An 11,094-nucleotide genomic window follows, 5' to 3' on the forward strand; every position below is an offset into this window, starting at 1 on the left:
GAGGGCGTGACTGTGTCTGTCACAGCACACATGCAAAATTGTCAGAGGACGACTCCATGATGTAGGCTCTCTCCTTCTACCTTCACAGGGGTTGTGGGGACTGAACTCACGTTGGCGGGCAGCCATCTTTCCCTGATGAACCATCTCACCGGCCCTGTGGTGCTAAAATGTAAAACAACTTCCTAGGGTCCTAAAGAAGAGATAATCGAGGGCAAAACATCTACCGAGTGACAAGAACTTGCTGGGCACTATGTATGGGGGTAACCATCTCTGTCTTCCAGGGTCTTTTTTTTTTTTTTTTTTTTTTTCTGTCCTCCAAGGCTGCAGGAAACCATCTCAACTATTCAGAGACTCGGCCTCCGGAACATGCCCTAATGTGGTGTGAGCCCTACCTCCGCCTGAACCAGGCAGGGCCCCCTCTCCAGTGAGTCAGCCCTGATTGGCAGAAAACCCCTGAATTCTTGGCCAGCAGAACATGTATGCGCTACCACTAGCTGTCTCCAAAGGCTTACTAAAAAAAAAAAAAAAAAAATTAATAATTTCAAACCAAAAGTGAAGTAAATATTTCTCTTCTGTTTTTTTTTTCCCCCCTTCTTTTCTGAATTTAGGAAACGGACTAGAAATGAAAGGAATACTTACTGAATACTCTGTGGACTCTACACAAGTAAAATACATTTATAACTATAAAACTTACTGTAGTCCCCCCTCTCTGTTTCTAAGGGATAGTACTAGTCTCTACTAAGAGAGGAAGAAACTGAGGGTCCAAGAACTTAAATACTAAGCCGGGCAGTGGTGGCATACACCTTTAATCCCAACACTCAAGAGACAGAGGAAGGTGGATCTCTGTGAATTCGAGGCCAGCCTGGTCTACAAAGCAAGTTTCAAGACAGTCAGGGTTGTTACACAGAAAAACCCTGTCTTGGGGGGAGGAGAGGGGAGAAGACGGGACTTAAGTACTTTTCCCAGGGAAATGGAGCTGTTTGTAACACTAGGACTTGATCCCCAGGTCTGGGGGATATTAATTCAAGATGGGAAAATGCAAATAATTTGGCCACACCTAACTGAGATCCAGCTCAGAGGAAGAATGACCGCCTAGCATATGGGAGGCCCTGAGTTCATCCCCAGCACAGAAAATAAAAAAAAAACAAAAACTAGCTCTCCACCCGACGCAGACACAGAAGAATTCCCATACGCTGGAGAAACCCAGGAGATAAGGACAAATGCAAGCTAATACTGGAAATTACAAGTTCCTGATTCTGTTCCTTTGGTGGGCAGAAAGACCGTTAGGAACAAATTCCTCGGGGCCCTTCGGGACCCGGGGTCAGGAACAATCTCAGGCCAGTACAGAAGTAACACTCACCCAAAGGCGCCTCTAAACCCACATCTCACATCCCAAAGATACGTCTAATCGGTATACGCCTGTTATCCGGAAGGTACACTTGACAAAAACCTGAGTCCCACAGTACCCCTGACTACTAAATCTCTAGTATCAGCAGAGGGTGGATGGGAGGAGGTGGTGTCATCGTGGGGTGACAGATTAGACCGCAGCAGAGGGCAGCTTCCACCTGTCCCCCTGTCCCCCTGTCCCCCGAGAAGTCTGCCCACCTACCTCCTCCTAGGTATCTAGCCTATCTCCATCCGTCCCTGGTGATGAATGTACTTCTGGCACCTTCTCTCTGACTCACTTCCAAAAGAGGCACAAGAGTTCCTCACGCCTCTCCCTCTCCCACCCTCTGGGCCTCAAACTGCACAACAAAAGGATGCTATAGACCCTCGGCCTCCTGGTACCAGCTCCGGGGATGAACGGGTTGCTAGGTACATGCACCTGGATGTACACGCTCTCTGTGCCCACCTGTAGAGCCTTCAGTGAGACAAACCACAAATCCAAATGCTGTCTGGAGTCCTGGAGACGGACAGCTTAGCCCTTGGGAATCGCCTCCTTCCTTCACTGATTGACAGATGGGACCTGTAGCCTTGCAGGTGTACACAGCAGTTCCCCCGGAATGCTCCATCTGCTTCCCCACCAGTCTCCTCCACTATCAGTTGAGGGCCCCCCCCCCCAGAATTCAAAGCCCAATTTGCCTAGACAAAGAGGTCTTAAAGAGAGGGCAACGAGGAGACCGCACGACCTCAGTTTTCATACTTGCGGGAAGGCTGAAATATTTGTCCCGAAGACATCCGGGTGGTTACACAGACCAAATGGACAGTGTGAAAGAAGCTGAGTGTGTCTTTTGTAAAGTACTTATGCAACAGAAGTTTCAGTGCCTCTAGCGGGAAGCCGGGGCCTGGAATACTTGGCCCTGGCACTTCAAATTCTAAAGATATAAAGAGTCTATTAACACCAAATCTCTTGGTCTAAAAATGATGCAAGAAAACTGGATGATGCGTCCAGGGCCAAGTATTATCATCATCATCATCATCATCATCATCATCGTCCTCCTTCTCCTCATCTTTCTCTTAAGGATTTCATTTGCATGAAGGCACTAGTGCGCACGCCCGTGTGTGTGTGTGTGTGTGTGTGTGTGTGTGTGTGTGTGTGTGCGCGTGCGTGCGTGCGTGCGCGCACCACATTTGTATGGGTGCCCAAAGAGTCCAGAAGAGAGGACATCACATCCCCTGTTGCTATAGTAACAGGAGGTTATGAACCACCTGACCTGGGTCCTAGGAATGGAACTCTGGTCCTCCTGAAGAATGGCGAGGGCTCTTAACAGCTGAGCCATCTCTTTGGCTCCTGGGTCTTCATCTCCCTGTTTTCTAGAGAAGGCAGTCAACAGACGGTTCCACTTACGACCCTGCCCCCCTGGGACCGTCAGCGTCCCAACCTGAAGGAGACCAGAACATCTGTCCTGGAAGGAGGCAGCACAGTGGGGAGCCTGCTCTCTCCAGCCCTAGTCTGACAGAAGAAATAAGAACAAACTTGCATCCAGAAAAATCATTTTCAGAATGATGTACGTGTATGTTTTGCATGCTTGTCTGTCTGTCTGTCTGTGTACCATGGGTGTGCCTGCGGCGGCCAGAAGAGAGCTTCAGATCCCCCTGAAACTGGAGTTGGAGATTGTGAGCCACCATGTATGTGGGGGTGCTGGGAACCAGACCCAGATGCTCTGAAAGAGGCAGCGCTCTTCACCCCTGGGCCATCTTTCCCGACCCCAAAGCCCTTGACAACACGCTCCTATGAAACACACGCTTCCCCCCTCCCCACAGGTATCTTTGCACACTCCATCTTCACAGCCTCGGCACTCTAGACTCAGTTGGCAAATCTGGTGACTCCTGGCCACATGCAGCTGTTGAGCTATTGAAATACGGCTCCTGCCAACTGGGGTGCGCTAGAACTGAAAAACAGAAACTGTTTGTGAACGTCTCGCAGGGGAGAAAAATGTAAAATATCTTACCATTTTTTTTTTTTTTTTTTTTAAATATTGGGGCCAGGTACAACGTGTACTTCAGCACGCTTGAAGCACTGGGCTCAACTGCCAGCACTCCCAAATTTCTTATATTGATGACGTGCAAAGGACGATATTTCAGAGATGACAATAATATGACAGAAATATTAAAAAGCAATATGAATACAATGTACTCTTTTTTTTTTTTTTTTTGAGACAGGGTTTCTCTGCGTAGCTTTGGAGTCTGGCCTGGAACTCACTCTGCAGCCCAGGCTGGACTCGAACTCACAGAGATCCACCTGGCTCTGCCTCCCAATTAAAGGCGTGTGCCACCACTGCCCGGCCAAATGTACTCTTAAAACCCAAACAAGTAAAAGTGGATGCCTCCTGTTTCTTCTCACCTACTTCCAAATGAGGATGCTAACACCCCGAAACTGAAGGAGGCTCCCACAGTATTTGCAGATCTGTGCAAGTGCCCCTCTTCCACGATAAGGGCCGGGGCCAACCTCATCAGTGAACCCCATCTCACAAAGCTCTGCTTCCACAGGCCGCCCAGCTCCTCAGCCCTGTCCCTCCGATTTCCCGGTAAATTACCAGACCTTTTCCCATGGTGCTTACGTCACCTTCCTGGACGATTCCTACTCATGCTCCCCACCCTCTTCTCTCCCCGAGTGTGCTCGCCAGTTTCATGCCAACTTGACACAAGCTCGAGTCGTTCTGGAAGAGGGAACCTCAACCGAGAAAACCCCCCACCAGAGTGGCCTGTGGGCTAGCCCGTGATGTCTTTCCTTGATTGATGATGACTGATGGAGGGCCCAGCTCACCGTGGGCAGTGCCACCCCTGGGCTGCTGGTCCTGGGTGCTGTAAGAAAGCAGGCTGAGCAAGCCATGGGGAGCAAGCCAGTGAGCAGCACCCCTCCACGGCTTCGTCAGTTCCTGATGGCAGGTTCCTGCCCTGTTTGAATTTCTGTCCGTGACTTCCCTCCATGATGGACAGTTTCCTGGAAGTGTGAGCTGAAATGAACCCTTCCCTCTCCCGGTCACTTTTGGTCACGGTGTTTCCTCACAGCCACAGAGAGCACGACAAACCCTGACAAAGATATCAAGAAGCTGCAGGCTTCTGGGAAGCAGGACCGGCTTCTGACCGCCTTTCCCAATACCCTCGGCCCTCAGCATGTACATAGGGCATCCATGTTAGAAAGGAGGACCCGGGAGGCTGAAGAGACACACCCAGGCCTAGGATCCTCTCTGTGAAACGTCTGGAACCATGCATGTTTCAGGTTTAGAAGTTGTTCCGATTCTAGAGTATTTGGAAAGGCTTTGCCAGGAAAGATCCAAACGTAAGATCCCAAATGTCTTACAGTCTGAAACTTTTTGACTGCTGACATGACATGAGTGAGCATCTGGGAGTCAAGTTTTCTCAACCTGTATATATTCATCAAGAAAAAAGATGAGATTATGGGGTGGGGGGACAAAGCCAGTTCCCTGTGCTAACCAGCCCCACTCTAGTCTAAACACCACCACCAGAGAAATGTTCGAAACATCTGGAGGCCCCAGAATTGAGGGCTATGATACAGAAGTATGAATCCCTCTAGACTGGGATAAGACAGAGGTAACTTTCCCCTCACATCACTTTAATAAACATTTTTAAATGCTAGGGTAGTTTTGCCTACAAAATTGTTAACTGCTACAAAAGAAATGCTAAATTACGGGGCTGGAGATGACTCAGCTTGCTGCTGTAGATGAGGACCATGGCTCTGTTCTAGTGAGTTGGGTTCTGAGTTCTGGGACACGTGTTCATACTCAGACACACGCTTACACACATAGATAAAAATAAAATAAAGGGAAATGCTAATTGCTTGTGCGTGTGTGTTTTATAAAGAAGTTCGGTTTTATTAAAAATAGTTTCCTAAGCATTGAGATTAGGAGAAGGAAAGAGGCTGTCAGAAAGGACACACCCAAGAGTACTCTAAGACCAAGTGAGCGGGTTTATTTCACATCTCTGTGAAAAAGTATCCAAATGATTGGCACCAAGGCTGGTGGGGGGGGGGGGGGCGGCAGTTAGCTCAGTAGTAAAACTGCTGGCCTAGCAAGTACAAGGCCCTGGGTTCAGTTCCCAACACCGCTAAAACAAAACAAACTCGTGTGCGCGCGCGCGTGTCAGTGTGTGTGTGTGTGTGTGTGTGTGTGTGTGTGTGTTCACACATATGAAAAGTATCAAGAAATCTTTTACATTGAAAATCATTAATAGCTGTATGGGGCACGTATGTGTGCATCATCTCACTCCCACTCAAGAGGCCAAGGCAGGAATATCTCAAGTTTGAGGCCAGCCTGGCCCTATAGGAGAACCAGACTCAAAAACCAAACAGGGGTGGGGAGATGGAGAACTCAAGAGTTTCCAGCACCTGCTGCTCTTGAAGATCAGGGTCCGGTTCCCAGCACCATAGGGTGACTCATGACCCCCTATAACTCCAGTTTCGGGGGATCCAAACATCCTCTTCTGAACTCCTCAGTGACCAGAAATGCAGGTGGTACACATACATACATGTAGACCAACACTCATACACATAAAATAAATACATCTAAAAACAAACAAACAAACAAACAAAACCCAGTAACAAAAATGCAGCCAGTGAGACAATGTAGGAGGCTTAGCTGTGGAGACAGGACGCATGTGTACAGTGTTGCCATATTCTTGGAATCCCTTACCCAGGTGAACATTGTATTTCCAGGCTTGGTGGGGCGAGGGGTGCCCACAAATGAGGTGTCTTCCTGGGGGGTGCTAGTAAGTAAAGAATTCCTATTTAAGGACAGTGCAGACTGGAGGGGGAAAACCAATATCCCATCCCATATGAGGTATTTGAGTCTCTGGAATCACCAGCACCTTCTCTAAAGACCCACATCTGGACTCCCGGGGTGCATTTAGTTAGACCTCTTCCAGAGCCCTGGGAGAGAGAAATGCAAGACGAAAGTTCCCCAAGAGGAAATTAAACTCCTCTTAAGTGATGAAAGTGAGGCCTTTTTCAGAGCAAGCCGTCAGAGTCAATTCTCACTTCTTTTCCTCCTGCGGCACAGGCAGGCCCAGACTTTCCAGGAAGGAAACGGGGTCCTCGAGGGGGCCCCTCCCAGGGCCCATACTGGCTTCGAACTCGGCATGTAGGATGGCCTTGAACTCCCGACCTTTATACATCCCTCCAGAGGGCAGGGTGGACAAGTGATACTGTATTCTCTCAGAAGCTCTTCAACGGCCGTTTGGATGAAAGATCACAAAAATTGGAGGAAAGAAAGGGCCAATGGGGCCAGCAAGACAGCTCAGCAGGTAAGGGAGGGGGCCCTCTGAACCCACATGAGAGGAGAGAACCAAGCTCTCTTTTAAAATCTCTCTTAAAAAAAGATCTTATTTTCCGTTACTCATATATGTGTGTGGATATGTGCATGCCAGTGCAGGTATCTACCAAGACAGTAGATTTCCTGTGAACTGTCTGATGTGCATGCTGGAACTGAACCCAAATCCTCTGGAAGAGCAGCCAGTGCTTTTTTTTTTTAATCTCCCCCCCCCCCCATAGGATTTCTCTGTGCAGCCTTGGCTGTCCTGGAACTCGCTCTGTAGAGCTGGCCTTGAACCCAGGGAGATCCACCTGCCTCTGCTTCCTGAGTGCTGGGATTAAAGGTGTGTGCATCACCGCTGCTCGGCTGCAGCCATTGCTCTTAACGGCCGAGCCATGTCTCCAGCCCCAAAACCAGTTCTCACAACATACTCTCTGATGGCTGCTGGAGCATGGGGGGCGCCCATGTGCACTCAAAGAAATGAGCAAACAGATGAAATGTTAAGAACAAAAAGAAAAAAAAAAGAATAGGGCCTTTGGAGACACTAGCTGCTTGCTAGTTCTCACGAACAAATCTTTTAAGAGTCTTGCATCAGGCCAATATCATGAATAAGCGAAAAAGCAGATCGCTAACAGCAAAGTCTACAGATTGTCTTTGGTCCCCAAGGTTCTGGAGCGTTCTGCCTACCCAATGCTCCATTCAACTTCCTCACCTGGAGTCCATCCTGAATAAAGCTAGTTCTGGTTTAGGGTGCCCATCTGCATTCTAATCTTCTCTTGTAAGGAGCCGGCAACGGCATCTGTGATGCCCCTCAGTTCCTTCCGCTCCTTCGCTTCACTTAACGCTGTTCAAAGGGTACCAAAGGGAACTGAACCTTCCAACATGCTTCACAGCCTGAAACACCTTGGAACCAAGGAAAGCAATGCCCACATTGCTCCAACCTCCCCTGGTAAAAACACCCTTGAAACTGGCATTGGAAGTACACATGGCGCTCCATTCATGACCCCGCACTGAAAAGCTGGCACTGCATTATGACTAAGAGCAAAGGCAACATATTTCAAGTAGCTTGTCACTGGTGAAAGCCATAACTGTCCCGGCTGCAGCCAAGCCCCAGAAAGTGTCTTGGTCCCCAAACACTCAGCCCTGAGGGGTCAGCAGGGTCTCAGGAGTGTGTCCCAACTGGGGACATACATAAACAAGCCATTAGGGAGGGAGTCGAGCCATGAGGACAGTTGGCCGGTATTAGTTGAGCTTGTCGGGCCTTAGGTCACTGAAAGGAAGGGACACCACCCCAGCGTGGGGGTAATTGGCCAGACCATGGCCGGTCCCAGGGGCCCTGCTACTTGGCTTTAAAACAAGCCTCAGAGAAACCCGGAGCCTGGCCAAGGGAGGAAAAGAGCCACTTTCTGCTCCACCATCTCGGGGCCCTGGATCTACAATTTAGATACTCTTCCAAAAAAAGCACTGGTCCGGAGGTGCAAAGACCAGGGTACATCTGCGAAGGAAACAGTCACCTTAATTACCATGTCTAGAGAAAGTGCGATTTCATTACAGCCTCCAAAACTACCGCCCCAAGGAGGAAACCAGAGAAGTGTTTTCAATTTAAAAGACTGGAGAGGGTGAGAGGCACCAATTCTCCCCACCCTGCCGCCAACTCTGGACCCTCTGGACACTTGGCTGCCCCCGCCCCCGAAAAGAGTATTGCAAAAAAAAAAAGTGGACATTCCATCCCTAGCCCTGAAGTCATTGTTTAGACAGCCAAACACTCCATTTTAAGTTTCCGAGGGCTGCAACCCAAGGAACTCACTGAAAACACGAGGTGCCTCTGGCTGCCACAGCACCAGCCGCCGCACCCTGCTTGCTCCCGCATCGAGGACACGGGGCCCCGCGAAAGGTGGGCTCGCAGTGTCCACACCGGACAGACGCTCCAACTGTAATTAAAGGGCGAGGCGATGCTTTGGTTCCAGTACGCGTCAAGGCCTATTTTGGCCCAGACCCACCGCCAAGGGCCACCTCTTGCAAGCAAGGCGCTCCCAAGTGGGTCCAAGGAACTATGGCTCCATCTCCCAAGATGATTCTTCGGCACAACCACCCACCACCCATCCATCGCTCGCCACCAGCAGGAGAGACTAATGTGGAGGAATCCAAAATCACTTGAGACCCACAACTTTCTTTTCTCTTCCAACCCAAAGCCTCCTCTCCCCGTCTCAAATTTTAAGGGGTGGTGGTGGTGGTAAGAACTAGTGAACAATCTCAGTTTTAATTTAGGAGGGGGAGGGGGAGGAAGAGGGATGTTTAATAATGTGGCTGCGGTGTACCCGTGTAGGGTGAAACGGAACCAGATGCGGCAGCTACATCTGGAAATGGGGGGTTGGGTAGGGGAGAAAAAAACGCCGTCGAAATGCTTTGCAAATGAGTTAATAGCTTCTAGGCCCAGAAAGAGAGAACTCCTCCTGCACTCCCAAGGTGTCCTGCCGCTTCACTGGGGGCAAATGTCTATTACAAACCCCACTATTAAAAAAAAAAAAGAGTCAGTAAATTCCTCCAAAAACATGGGTACTCGCCTGTTTCATCCGGCCGGCGACACCACTGGAGGAGGCGCGGGAAGCGCGGAGAGGGGGTCTGGGCCAGAGAAGCAACAAGCGGGCAGCGGAGGGCTCCGCGCCAGACCAGCCCTCCTCCCTCCCCCCACTTCCCAGAACGATCCGGACCCCGCGGCCCCCTCCCCTTCTCCAGGTCCCTTCCCAAGTCCTCTAGGTCTAAGACTTAAACAGAACATCACCACCACCACCACCACCCCCTCGGAAAGGGGGAAATCTTTGCTCGTTCTCCGCTAAAGCCGATTCAGCCATTTGGTGACGACACCTCCTTCCAACCTATTCCAAGACAAGCTGGCTTTCCCCGCCACTTCCTTTCCTCCATCAAGCCCCCCAACCCGGACCCCAGACTTGCCCGGACGTGGAAAAACACTTGAAAAAGATCCCAGATGTGGGGTGGTGCGCTCAAAGCCACCACCGGCTGAATCGGGGTGAATCCTCACAAGAGGACCAAAAGAGATGGAGTGTACACACACACACACACACACACACACACACACTCCACCTCGCAGGCAGTTCACTCCCGCCCTCCTCCCCAGTCCGGGAACCCACGGCCTCCGCCGCCTTCGCCCGGGCCGGGAGGGTCGGGGTCTGGACTTGGAGCGTTGCAGCTGCCTCGCCAGCTCCGGAGCGCAGAGTTGGCGGAAAAGTTGGGCAGCGGGCAGCAGCCGCGGGCCCCGCGCGGGGAGGGGGCGCGGGCGGCGACGCTGGCCGAGGGAGGAGGGACAGGGGCGCCGGGGAGGGAGTGGAGCCGGGGAGGAGGGGGGGGGATCGGAGGAGGGAGGCGCGGGCTGCGGCGGGCTAAGCGCGGGGGCCGCTCGGGACGCCCAGCCAGCCGGCTCTGCGGACGCCGGCGACTCTTACCTCACTTGGCGCTGCGGTCCCGCCTCTGGAGAGCTCGCCGTGGCGCGGCGGGTGCCTGTGTCTTGCGCTCCAGCCGGTCGTCCCCGGGCTCCGTTCAGGTCCTGGCGGGGTCGCGGGAGCTCCGCGGCCGAGGCACGACTCCCGGCGGCACTCGGAGCCCGGCGCCTCCAGCCCGGGCGGGAACAATGGAGCCGAAGCTGGTGCCCCGGAGGCGGGGCGGGGGGGAGGGCTCGGGTCCGCCGCCGGGGGTCCCCAGATCGTGCGCCCCCAGCTCTCCAGAACGCGGCGGCGGCTCCTCACGCTTCTGGCAGCCCGGGTTCCATCGCCCCTTCCGGGGGAGCCACGGCGTGCAACTGACTGCAGCACTGGTGTGGTGCGCCCCGGGGACCGGAGAAAAGTCCTCCGGCTCCGCTGCTTTTTCCAGCTGCGGCGCGCGCTCGCGGCCGGGAAAGGCGAGGTCGCCGCAATGCGCTAAGCACAGGGTCCGTCCCAGTCCGGACGTTGCGGCCCAGCTCCCTGCGCAGCCCGGGTCCTCGGCACGCAGCGACTGCACCGGCGTCCCGGCTCCGGTTCGGCGCCACCCGCTGCCGAGGGCCCCGCAACGGTACCCGCAGGAGCGCTCCGAGCGCTGTGCGCCGGCGAGGCGCGAGGGCTCGTTCTCACACTCCCACCCGGCGCTAGTCCCACCTCCTCCTCCTCCCCCTACAGATGCCTGCTGGGCCTTGTAGTTCCCAAGCCCCAACCCGGGAGAAACCCGGAGCCCGGCAGATCAGCTTTACAGTTTGGGCTGGCTTGAGTATCGCCTGGAGGGCGCCCGAATTTCAGGCCATGAATAAATCAGAAATTTGGGGATGAGAGTGTGTGTGGGGGGTGAGTGGGGGGTGGGGGGTGGACTGGCACTCTTGAAGCTGTACTTGGCAACT

General features: G+C 52.6%; 1 protein-coding gene across 9 annotated transcripts in view; it reads right to left on the minus strand.

Moving 5' to 3' along the window:
* The window catches only part of Fgfr1 (fibroblast growth factor receptor 1), a 58,175-nt gene extending 47,294 nt beyond the window's left edge, over positions 1-10,881 (minus strand). For 3 of the 9 annotated variants that reach the window (XM_006982953.4, XM_076553798.1, XM_076553797.1), the window contains exon 1: positions 10,172-10,832. The gene's annotated coding sequence lies outside the window, so the exon portion shown is untranslated. Of the gene's footprint in view, positions 1-8,517; positions 8,636-9,662; positions 9,808-10,171 lie in introns of those variants that run through there. The other 6 variants (XM_042262846.2, XM_076553795.1, XM_006982948.4 and 3 more) reach the window with 4 other exon arrangements.
* Between the last annotated feature and the right edge of the window lie 213 nt (positions 10,882-11,094).

This window comes from Peromyscus maniculatus, chromosome 17, assembly GCF_049852395.1.
Source record: "Peromyscus maniculatus bairdii isolate BWxNUB_F1_BW_parent chromosome 17, HU_Pman_BW_mat_3.1, whole genome shotgun sequence".
Classification (NCBI taxonomy): Eukaryota; Metazoa; Chordata; class Mammalia; order Rodentia; family Cricetidae; genus Peromyscus; species Peromyscus maniculatus.